This window comes from Hemitrygon akajei, chromosome 19, assembly GCF_048418815.1.
Source record: "Hemitrygon akajei chromosome 19, sHemAka1.3, whole genome shotgun sequence".
In the NCBI taxonomy this organism is placed as follows: Eukaryota; Metazoa; Chordata; class Chondrichthyes; order Myliobatiformes; family Dasyatidae; genus Hemitrygon; species Hemitrygon akajei.
The window spans coordinates 17,921,908-17,930,543 of record NC_133142.1 but is presented as its reverse complement, the minus strand read 5'-3'; positions in this window follow the sequence as shown (position 1 = coordinate 17,930,543).

Here is an 8,636-nt window from a genome sequence, read left to right as displayed (position 1 = left end):
TTGCCGATCACCTTCCTCCGGTTCTCCTCCCCCTCCCTTTTCTTCCGTGGTCTTCTGTCCTCTCCCATCTGAGTCCCCCTTTTCCAGCCCTTTATCCCTTTCACCAATTAGCTTCCCAGCTCTTCACTTCACCCTCTCTCCCTCTCCCGGTATCACCCATGACCTGCCACCTTGTATTTCTTCCTCCACTCCTCCCACCTTCTTATTCTGAATTCTTCCTTTCCAGTCGTGCTGAAGGGTCTCGGCCCGAAACGTCGACCGTACTGTTTTCCATAGATGCTGCCTGGCCTGCTAAGTTCCTCCAGCATTTTGTGTGCGTTTCTCTGGATTTCCAGCATCTGCAGGTTTTTTCGTGTTTAAGATATGGATGAGGATTTCTGGATGTCAAAGAATCGCAAGGGTCAGATAAATTAAGGAAGCATCCATTAGGATGGAGCACTAATAACAATGGATGTATGACAGGAATATAGAAAAAATGTGTGCTGCATAATAAAATAATAGCTTTAAAAATATTTTTAAAAGGTGTAGAAGGAAATATCACTGGTAGAGAAGTTTTAGGAAACCCTACAGTAGTTTGTAAGTATACTAAGGGCAGGGGGATAACCAGCAAAAGAGCAGACCAATCAGAAATTAAACAGCAACCATAAAGCAAGAGAATGGAGACAAAAACTTAAAGGAATAATTCTTATCTGTATTCAGTAAGGGAGAAGGTTACTGCAGCTGGAGTATTTATGGAAGAGCACAGTGAAATCCTAGAGTAAGTTACCATTAAAAATTAGGCATTCTAGTGGGCTTCAAAATGGATAACTCCCAAGGACTTGAAGAGATGTCTCTCAGGTTGACATGAGAGGCAAGGGAGGAGGCTGCTGAGGTCCTAGCAGAGAACTTTAAACCTTCACTGCAACAGGTGAGGAGCCAGAGAGTTGGAGGACAATATGCATGCTATCTCTATTCAACAAAGACAGCAGGAATGCTCCAGGTAATTACAGGCCGCTGAATGCAGCATCAGTGGTACTGAAATTATTGGAAATATTTTGAAGGACAGGATTACTGTACAGAGTGAAAGACAGATTAATTAAAGAAAGTCAGCTTGGCTTTGTTATGGAGAGATCCTACCTGACCAGTTGGACTGAATTTTTCAAAGGTGCAACAAGGTATATTGCTGATTCAAGCAACGTTCCCTCTAATTTTTTTTTACAGCTGTATGGACCAACCATTGCAATGAGTTAGAGATTTTTACATAGCCTGAAAACTGCATGGCACTTTGAATTTTTTTTGTAATATGCACATCAAATAAAAACTAACCACAACTCACAACACAAGTAAACGATGTCAGGCAGTCAAAACAAACGACAGGCACAATGGCAAAAGTAAAATGTTTTGACTAGTAGGCATTGGTGTTCAGTGGGCCAGTGGTTTATTAACAATGAGCTACCAATTTCCATTCTGTGTTTATTGTTACAATTTGTACAGTGTTTGAACTTGAAACATTGAAGGTCTAAAATGGTTCAAGGTAAATGTTGTGGTACTACTTAGAACATTTATGGATTATATTCATCAACACATAATTAACTACAGGGCATTTCACAATTATATTAACATTATTTCAGTTATATAACAATATATAAAAGAAAATTCCAGCTATGTGTGTAGGGGTATTTTAGTTATTGTACATTAGTAAGATTTTGATATGGTCAGGTTGGTAATTGGAAGCAAGGGCTTTGATAGATAGTTATTATTGTAATTGGAAATCTCTGATCAGTAGCATATCACAAGGTATGGGGCAGTGACATTTACCGTTATATACATTAATGATTTGAATTGAATTGAATTGAATTGACTTTATTACTTACATCCTTCACATACATGAGGAGTAAAAATCTTTATGATATGTCTCTGTCTAAATGTGCAATGTGCAATTTATAGTAATTTATAATAAATAGCATGTACAACAGGACAGTCAATATAACATAGAAATACAATTGTCAGTATGAATTAATCAGTCAGATGGCCAGGTGGAAGAAGTCTGTTGGCCCTGGCTTTTATGCTGTGGTACTGTTTCCCAGATGGTGGCAACTGGAACAGTTTGTGGTTGGGGTGACTCAGGTCCCAATGATCCTTTGGGCCCTTTTTACACACCTGTCTTTGTAAATGTCCTGAATAGTGGGAAGTTCTCGTCTACAGATGCGCTGGGCTGTCCACACCACTCTCTGCAAAGTCCTGCGATTGAGGGAAGTACAGTTCCCATACTAGGCTGTGATGCAGCCAGTCAGGATGTTCTCAATTGTTTTCCCTGTAGAAAGTTCTCAGGATTTGGGGGCTCACACCAAACTTCTTCAACTGCCTGAGGTGCAAGAGGCATTGTTGGAAGTAAATGTAGGAAGTATGATCAGTAAGTTCGCAGATGCCACAACAATTAGTGGAATTGTTGGATGTGAAGAGGGTTGGCGGTATTGCTAAGTTGGTAAGATGGACAGAGCAATGGAAATTAATGTGAGGGGATACAACTGGGAGAATTAATTAGGCTAGAACATACATTATGTCTGGTGGTGCTGGAGGGACTACTGAGAAACAGAGGGACCCCTGAAGGTGGTAGTACATGAGATAATATTTATTTTGAGAAGGCACATGGAAAATTTGCACTCGTTAGTCAAGACATGGAGCATAAGAGACAGGAGGTTATGATACAACTGAAATGAACATTGCTTAGGGCACAACTGGATTACAGTGTGCAGGTCTGGACGCCTGCAAGAAAAGACATAACTCCACTGGAAAGAATGCAGAACAGATTCCCTTTGACAAGAAGATCTGCAACTGTTGGAAATTCAAAGCAACACACACAAAATACTACAGCATCCCAGCAGGCCAGGCAGTATCTATGGAAAGGAGTTAACAGTCGGCGTTTTGGGCTGTGTTGAAGAAGTCCATGGGGATCTGTCCCCCCATTCAATTTTAAAGCCTTTGTGCTCAACTTCTACAGATGCTCTCCCAATTATCAGCAGAACAAGTGTGAAAGACCAAAAGAAAATGGGGCAAATTCTCAAAGAAATTTGTCAGATAAATCTAACTCCCATTAAATGGGAACTCTGAGGAAAGTTCCCTCATTATGTAGCTCATGCTTATAGATATTTTCTCTCAACATGATGACCGAAGGTGTTCGTACTTAGTATAGTCCACACAATTTCCAATTTCATAAATGCAGAATTAACAAGTCATGTGAATGCTCTTCATGGTGGGTGACTAAAGATGTGAAGGTGACTGGGAAAAAATCTTACTTTGCTCCCTGATGAATACAGGGAGTGAAGTAACACCAGATAAACACTATTGTAATTTACCCTATTTCAAAAAAATGATTCCTTCTCCATTTATTTGCATCCTCTATATTTCTTCTGTTGTCATCAACCTGAAACATTAATTCGATGTCCTGCCACGGATGTTGTTTGAATTGCAGAAAGCTTCTAGCACTCATTTTTATTGGCGAAACTGGGAGCCTGGTGTCCTTGTGTTTCATGGTAATACAAACAAAGCCCTGACAAGTTATTGTGGTACATCTTTATATTTATTTATTGAGATATAGGTGCGAAATAGGCCCTTCCGGTCCTTCGAGCCACACTGCCCAGCAATCCCCCGATTTAATCCGAGCCTAACCACAGGACAATTCACAATGACCAATTAACCAACCACCCGGTAAATCTTTGGATTGTGGGAGGAAACTGGAGTACCGGGAAAACAACAGCGGTTATGGGGAGAATGTATAAACTCCTTACAGGCAGTGGTGGGAATTGAACCCGGATCATCTGTACTGTTAAGCTTTGTACTAGCCACTGCGCTACCGTGCTGCCCCAAATGCAAGAAGTCAATGCCACAGTTGTTGTGCACTGTCCTCCTGAATCAGTGGTGAAGGAATGCGTATTTATGCAAGATGGATCAGTTGGTTTCCTCTGTCATGGCTGCTGAGCTTTTTGAGTGTTGCTAGAACTGCATGCATCAAAGCAAGAAAAGAATATTTAATCACAGGATACCTCAGTGACAATATTTCACCTCATTATTTCCACAACCATGAATTAACTCCATTTGAGTTTAAATCAAAAGACAATAACGTTTATCAGGTTAACAAACACAGATTCACTCTATTAATGGCAGCAAACCTCGGAGAGGATTTAAAGTCACAGGGTGCATCAGGTAAGCCAAGTCATTTGTTGCAATGTTGCAGTATCAAGTTGAGTCATTTCATGCACTAATAAACACAAGAGATTCTGCAGATGCTGGAAATCCAGAGCAACATTCACAAAATGCTGGAGGAACTCAACAAGTCAGGCATTCTCAAGGGTCTTGGTCTGAAACATTGGCTGTCTATTCCTCTCCATAGATGTTGCCTGTCCTGCTGAGTTCTTCCATTATTTCATGAACTGCTGATGTAAATTTTGATACCCATCTAGAAAAACTTCATTCCACCAACATGAGTATAAACAGAGGGACCGTGGTACCCAAACGCTGTTACCTAGTTCCTCTTTCTCGATGAGACACATTTTAAGGAGCTGATCAGAACAGAGTCAGTTCATTGAAGCACACAGTTAACAGCATAATCTGTTCTCCTTGATCTTGAGTGAGGCCCATTATGCATCTTGGTAAATCAGCAAAATATATGGAAGAAATGAAAAGAAATTGCTGATTTACCATCACACTAAAAAATTATCTGTAGGGATAACTGGGACATAAATTTGCCTGAGTGAATGGCTGTACCAAAGCTAAAGTACTGGCTGCGTTTTCTATTACCCTTTAACACTTGGATGCAGAAGCCAAACTAGCATTTCTCTGTGCATGAATGTTGATTGGAGTTTAGGAATGTGAGAGAAAGTGAGCTGGAAAGTTCACAGTTTGTCTCCAAGCAAACCTGCATCCATAACTTTGCCTTGTTTCTTTCCAGAACTATATGCAATTTGAAGTCTGTTACTTGGGACATACTTTTTTAAAAAGTACACAATCAAACCATGCAATCTATTATCTGATTACAGGATACAAAAAAATCCTATACTTCATTAAGTTGTACTCAAGGAATGGATATATAATCAGATATTACTTTAGTTTAAATGACATCCCAAGGTTCTCATTGATATTTAATGTTGAAACATATGGAGCTATTTCTGGCACAGATAAAACAAAATTGTGAAATTAGGTGCAACTGAGCTGTGTCACTTTTTTTAGATCACTGGATTTTTTTTTGCAGTCAATAATCAAGTTTAAGGATCTCTCATGAATCCAAAGAGAGTAAAGTGATAGTCTCCACACTAAGCCAATTCTTGCTTTGGTTAGTTTTTGCTTTGCCGGTTGGTTCCCTGTCTCCGTAGACTGCAGAGGTTCCCAACCTGGGGTCCATGGACCCCATGGTTAATGGTGGGTGTCCATGGCATAAAAAAGGTTGGGAATTCCTGCCACAGAGGGGTAGTCAAACCTCTGTCATCGTATCCATTCATTCAGAGATTGCTAAAATTCCCGATATGAGGGAAATCAAGTGAAAATGAATTAGTGCAGGAAAATAGGCATTCATGTAGAAGCAAGTTATAAACACACGGAAGTCCAAAGCCACACACAGAATGCTGGGCAAACTGAGCAGTTCAGGCAGCTTCTATGGAAGTGAACAAACAGTCGATGTTTTGGACCAAGACCCTTCTTCCTGTAGAAGTATATTCATGATCTTGATGACTTGAGGAGTAGGCTTGCAGGCCCAAGCAGTTCACTCCTGCTGCTTTCTGTGTCCTTCTCTTTTTGCTGTGAGCAGTAACAGGTGACAGACAATAGAAAATGGAATATCAATCCAAACAAGTTGCAGAATGTGTAAACAGCTTAGTGAAAGTGATTGACACTAAAGGATCAACTGCGTTTATATAGAACCTTTTATATTCTCAGCATGACCCAAACCACTTCACAGCCAATAAAGTTCTAGTGAAACATAATCAGTGAGGTAATGCAGGAGACTTAGCTGCCAGTTTGTGCATACTGAAGTTCCACATGCAGCAGAACAGTGACAGCTAGATAACTTGATCCTAATCGTTAGCCCAACCAACAAGGAGAGCCATCATGTTCTTTACAGCATTACCATGGGATGTTTTCTCATGAACTCAGAGTCAGATTGACATCCATAAACTGACACCCTCTGTCAATTCAACATCCCCTCAACCGCATCAAAATATCGGACTGGATTACATTGCAAACCTCTGATCAGAGAAGCAGCCCACAATATTCAGACTCCAAGCAAATAGTAATAATTACATTTTTTTTGGTGTTAGAGGCAAATTTACCTTAATTGATTCTGAGCAGAAAATATTTAATTGTATGTTTGCATTTTAGTTTTAAGGGTAATAGATGGAAAACTGGGCAGGCAAGGTGCAGGTGGAATTTTTACCCTCAGGGATGGTTTTTTGATTCTTTGGAAAGAAACCTGGTTTTTGGACTTCTGTTGGATGGCCTGAAGCAGTGAATTTCTTGATGGAGTTGTATTTACAAACATAAATTTTATTGCATATTTCCAATAACACCTGTGCACACCTGGAATGAGACAGCGTATGTGATTTATGGTGTACACTCATGAACCGGGTTGCTGGAGATCTGCCATAGCCCAGTGTCTGTTACTGCACGGTTCAATGTCAAACCCATCAATCCAGTTTACAGTTTACAGAACTAATCTGCAGTTTTCAACTGAATTTCTGATTTACTACATCAAGCTACAGAATCAAGCACCTAATTTCCTCTACTACGGTACTATGTGGAATCATTAAAGTTTTCAATGCTTTTTGCAATATGTATTTACATCAATAGGTTCAATAGGTGCATTTAATGTAAGAGAAATGTATACAATATACATCTTGAAATTCTTTTTCTTTGCAAACATCCACGAAAACAGAGGAGTGCCCCAAAGAATGAATGAGAGTTAAACGTTAGAACCCCAAAGCCTCCCCCCGGAGCTCCCCTCTCCCACACACAAACAGCACTCAGGCAACGATCCCCCCACCCCCACCAGCAGAAAGCATCGCACCCTCAACCAAGCACTCAAGTGTGCAGCAAAGTATCAATAAAGACACAGACTTGCAGTACCCCAAAGACTACTCATTCACCCAGTAATCTGACGTACTACAGGCTCTCTCCCTAATAAGGGAAGAAGAGGAGTCCCCGTTTCACAGCGAGAGGGGAGACACAACAGACAACTCGCTGATTTATGATGTTGAAAGTCTGTTGCGTCACTTTTTCTGAGCTCTGCGCCCAGAGAATTGGCCCCAGAAAGGCGCAGATCTCTGGGCACACAGCCCGCGGCAGCTAAGCCGCTGCTTCAGATGTTCCGGGTTCTCCTGCGATGTGTCAGTCAGGGGCACTGGCCTAGAATCAGCACATCTCTGGAGCCATGAAAATCCGGCACCCTGAAGGTGCGCTAGTCTTCCAGGCCACATCCTTGGGATATCAAAAAGTGGCTGGTCGTGAAGCCCTGAGAGTGGGTCCCATTCTCGCAAAGAACTGAAGCCAGAGTGTAACTCCAGGTCAGGGTCTTCAAAAGGACCTTGAAAACGAACAGAAGAGATATTAAAGTTAGAAACAGAGCTGTTCCTGATGATGCAAGCAAAGGAGTCGCCACTTAGTGCCATCTTGACTTTGCTCTGCTTCCGCATTATACTTTATAAAAATATGGAAAAAATAAAACTCATTATCTATCTAAGTCAAACATGAGGTGGCATGGTAGCATAGTGTTAGTGTGGCTTTATTACAGCGCCAGTGGCCAAGGTTCGATTCCGTCACTGTGAGGCGTTCATATGTTCTCCCCGAGACTGTGTGGGTTTTCTCTGAGGGCTCTGATTGCCTCCAACATTCCTAATTCTAAAAGCAATGTGTCAAAGCATTCGTGCCTCATGCCTTTACTTGGACATCAATTATTTTGTCCTACCAAATATTCAAAACTAGGTCTTCTTACATTAATCTGCAGTTCAGTGTTCAGTTTGACAACACCTCCAAATCTGGATCTTTACTGTCTATCGAAGCAAGTCTGATGGCCAAACGGGAACAGCAGCTCCTTCACCAGAGTACACTGCATTTTCTTTTAGAAGTATTTCATCCATGCTTCAGTGTGTTTGGGCTAATGGCTTTGAACTACATACTCATCAAAGCTTTGGAGTGAGGGGTACTCTCACCATTGACTCAAGTTTCTAATCACCACTTCCTCAGATGTCAGAATCACAATCAGATTTTATATCATTGGCGTATATTGTTAAATTTGCTGTTTTTCAGCAGCAGTACATTGCAATAGCACAATGATAAAAAAAACTATAAATTACAGTAAGAAGTATACATAAAAAAAGAGAATTAAATCAAGTGAGTAGTGCAAAAAGAGGAAAAAATACTAAGGTAATGTTCATGGGTTCATTGTCCATTCAGTTGTTTGATGGTGGAGAGGAAGAAGCTGTTCCTGAAATATAGAGTGTGTGTCTTTAGGCCCCTGAACTTCCTCTTTAATGAGCAGAGGTCATATCCTGGGTGATGGGGGTCCTTAGTGATGGAAACTGCCTTTTTGAGGCATTGCTTTTTGAATGTGTCCTGGAAGCTGGGGAGGCAGGTGCCCATGATGGAACTGTGAGAGTTTACAATTTTTCCCA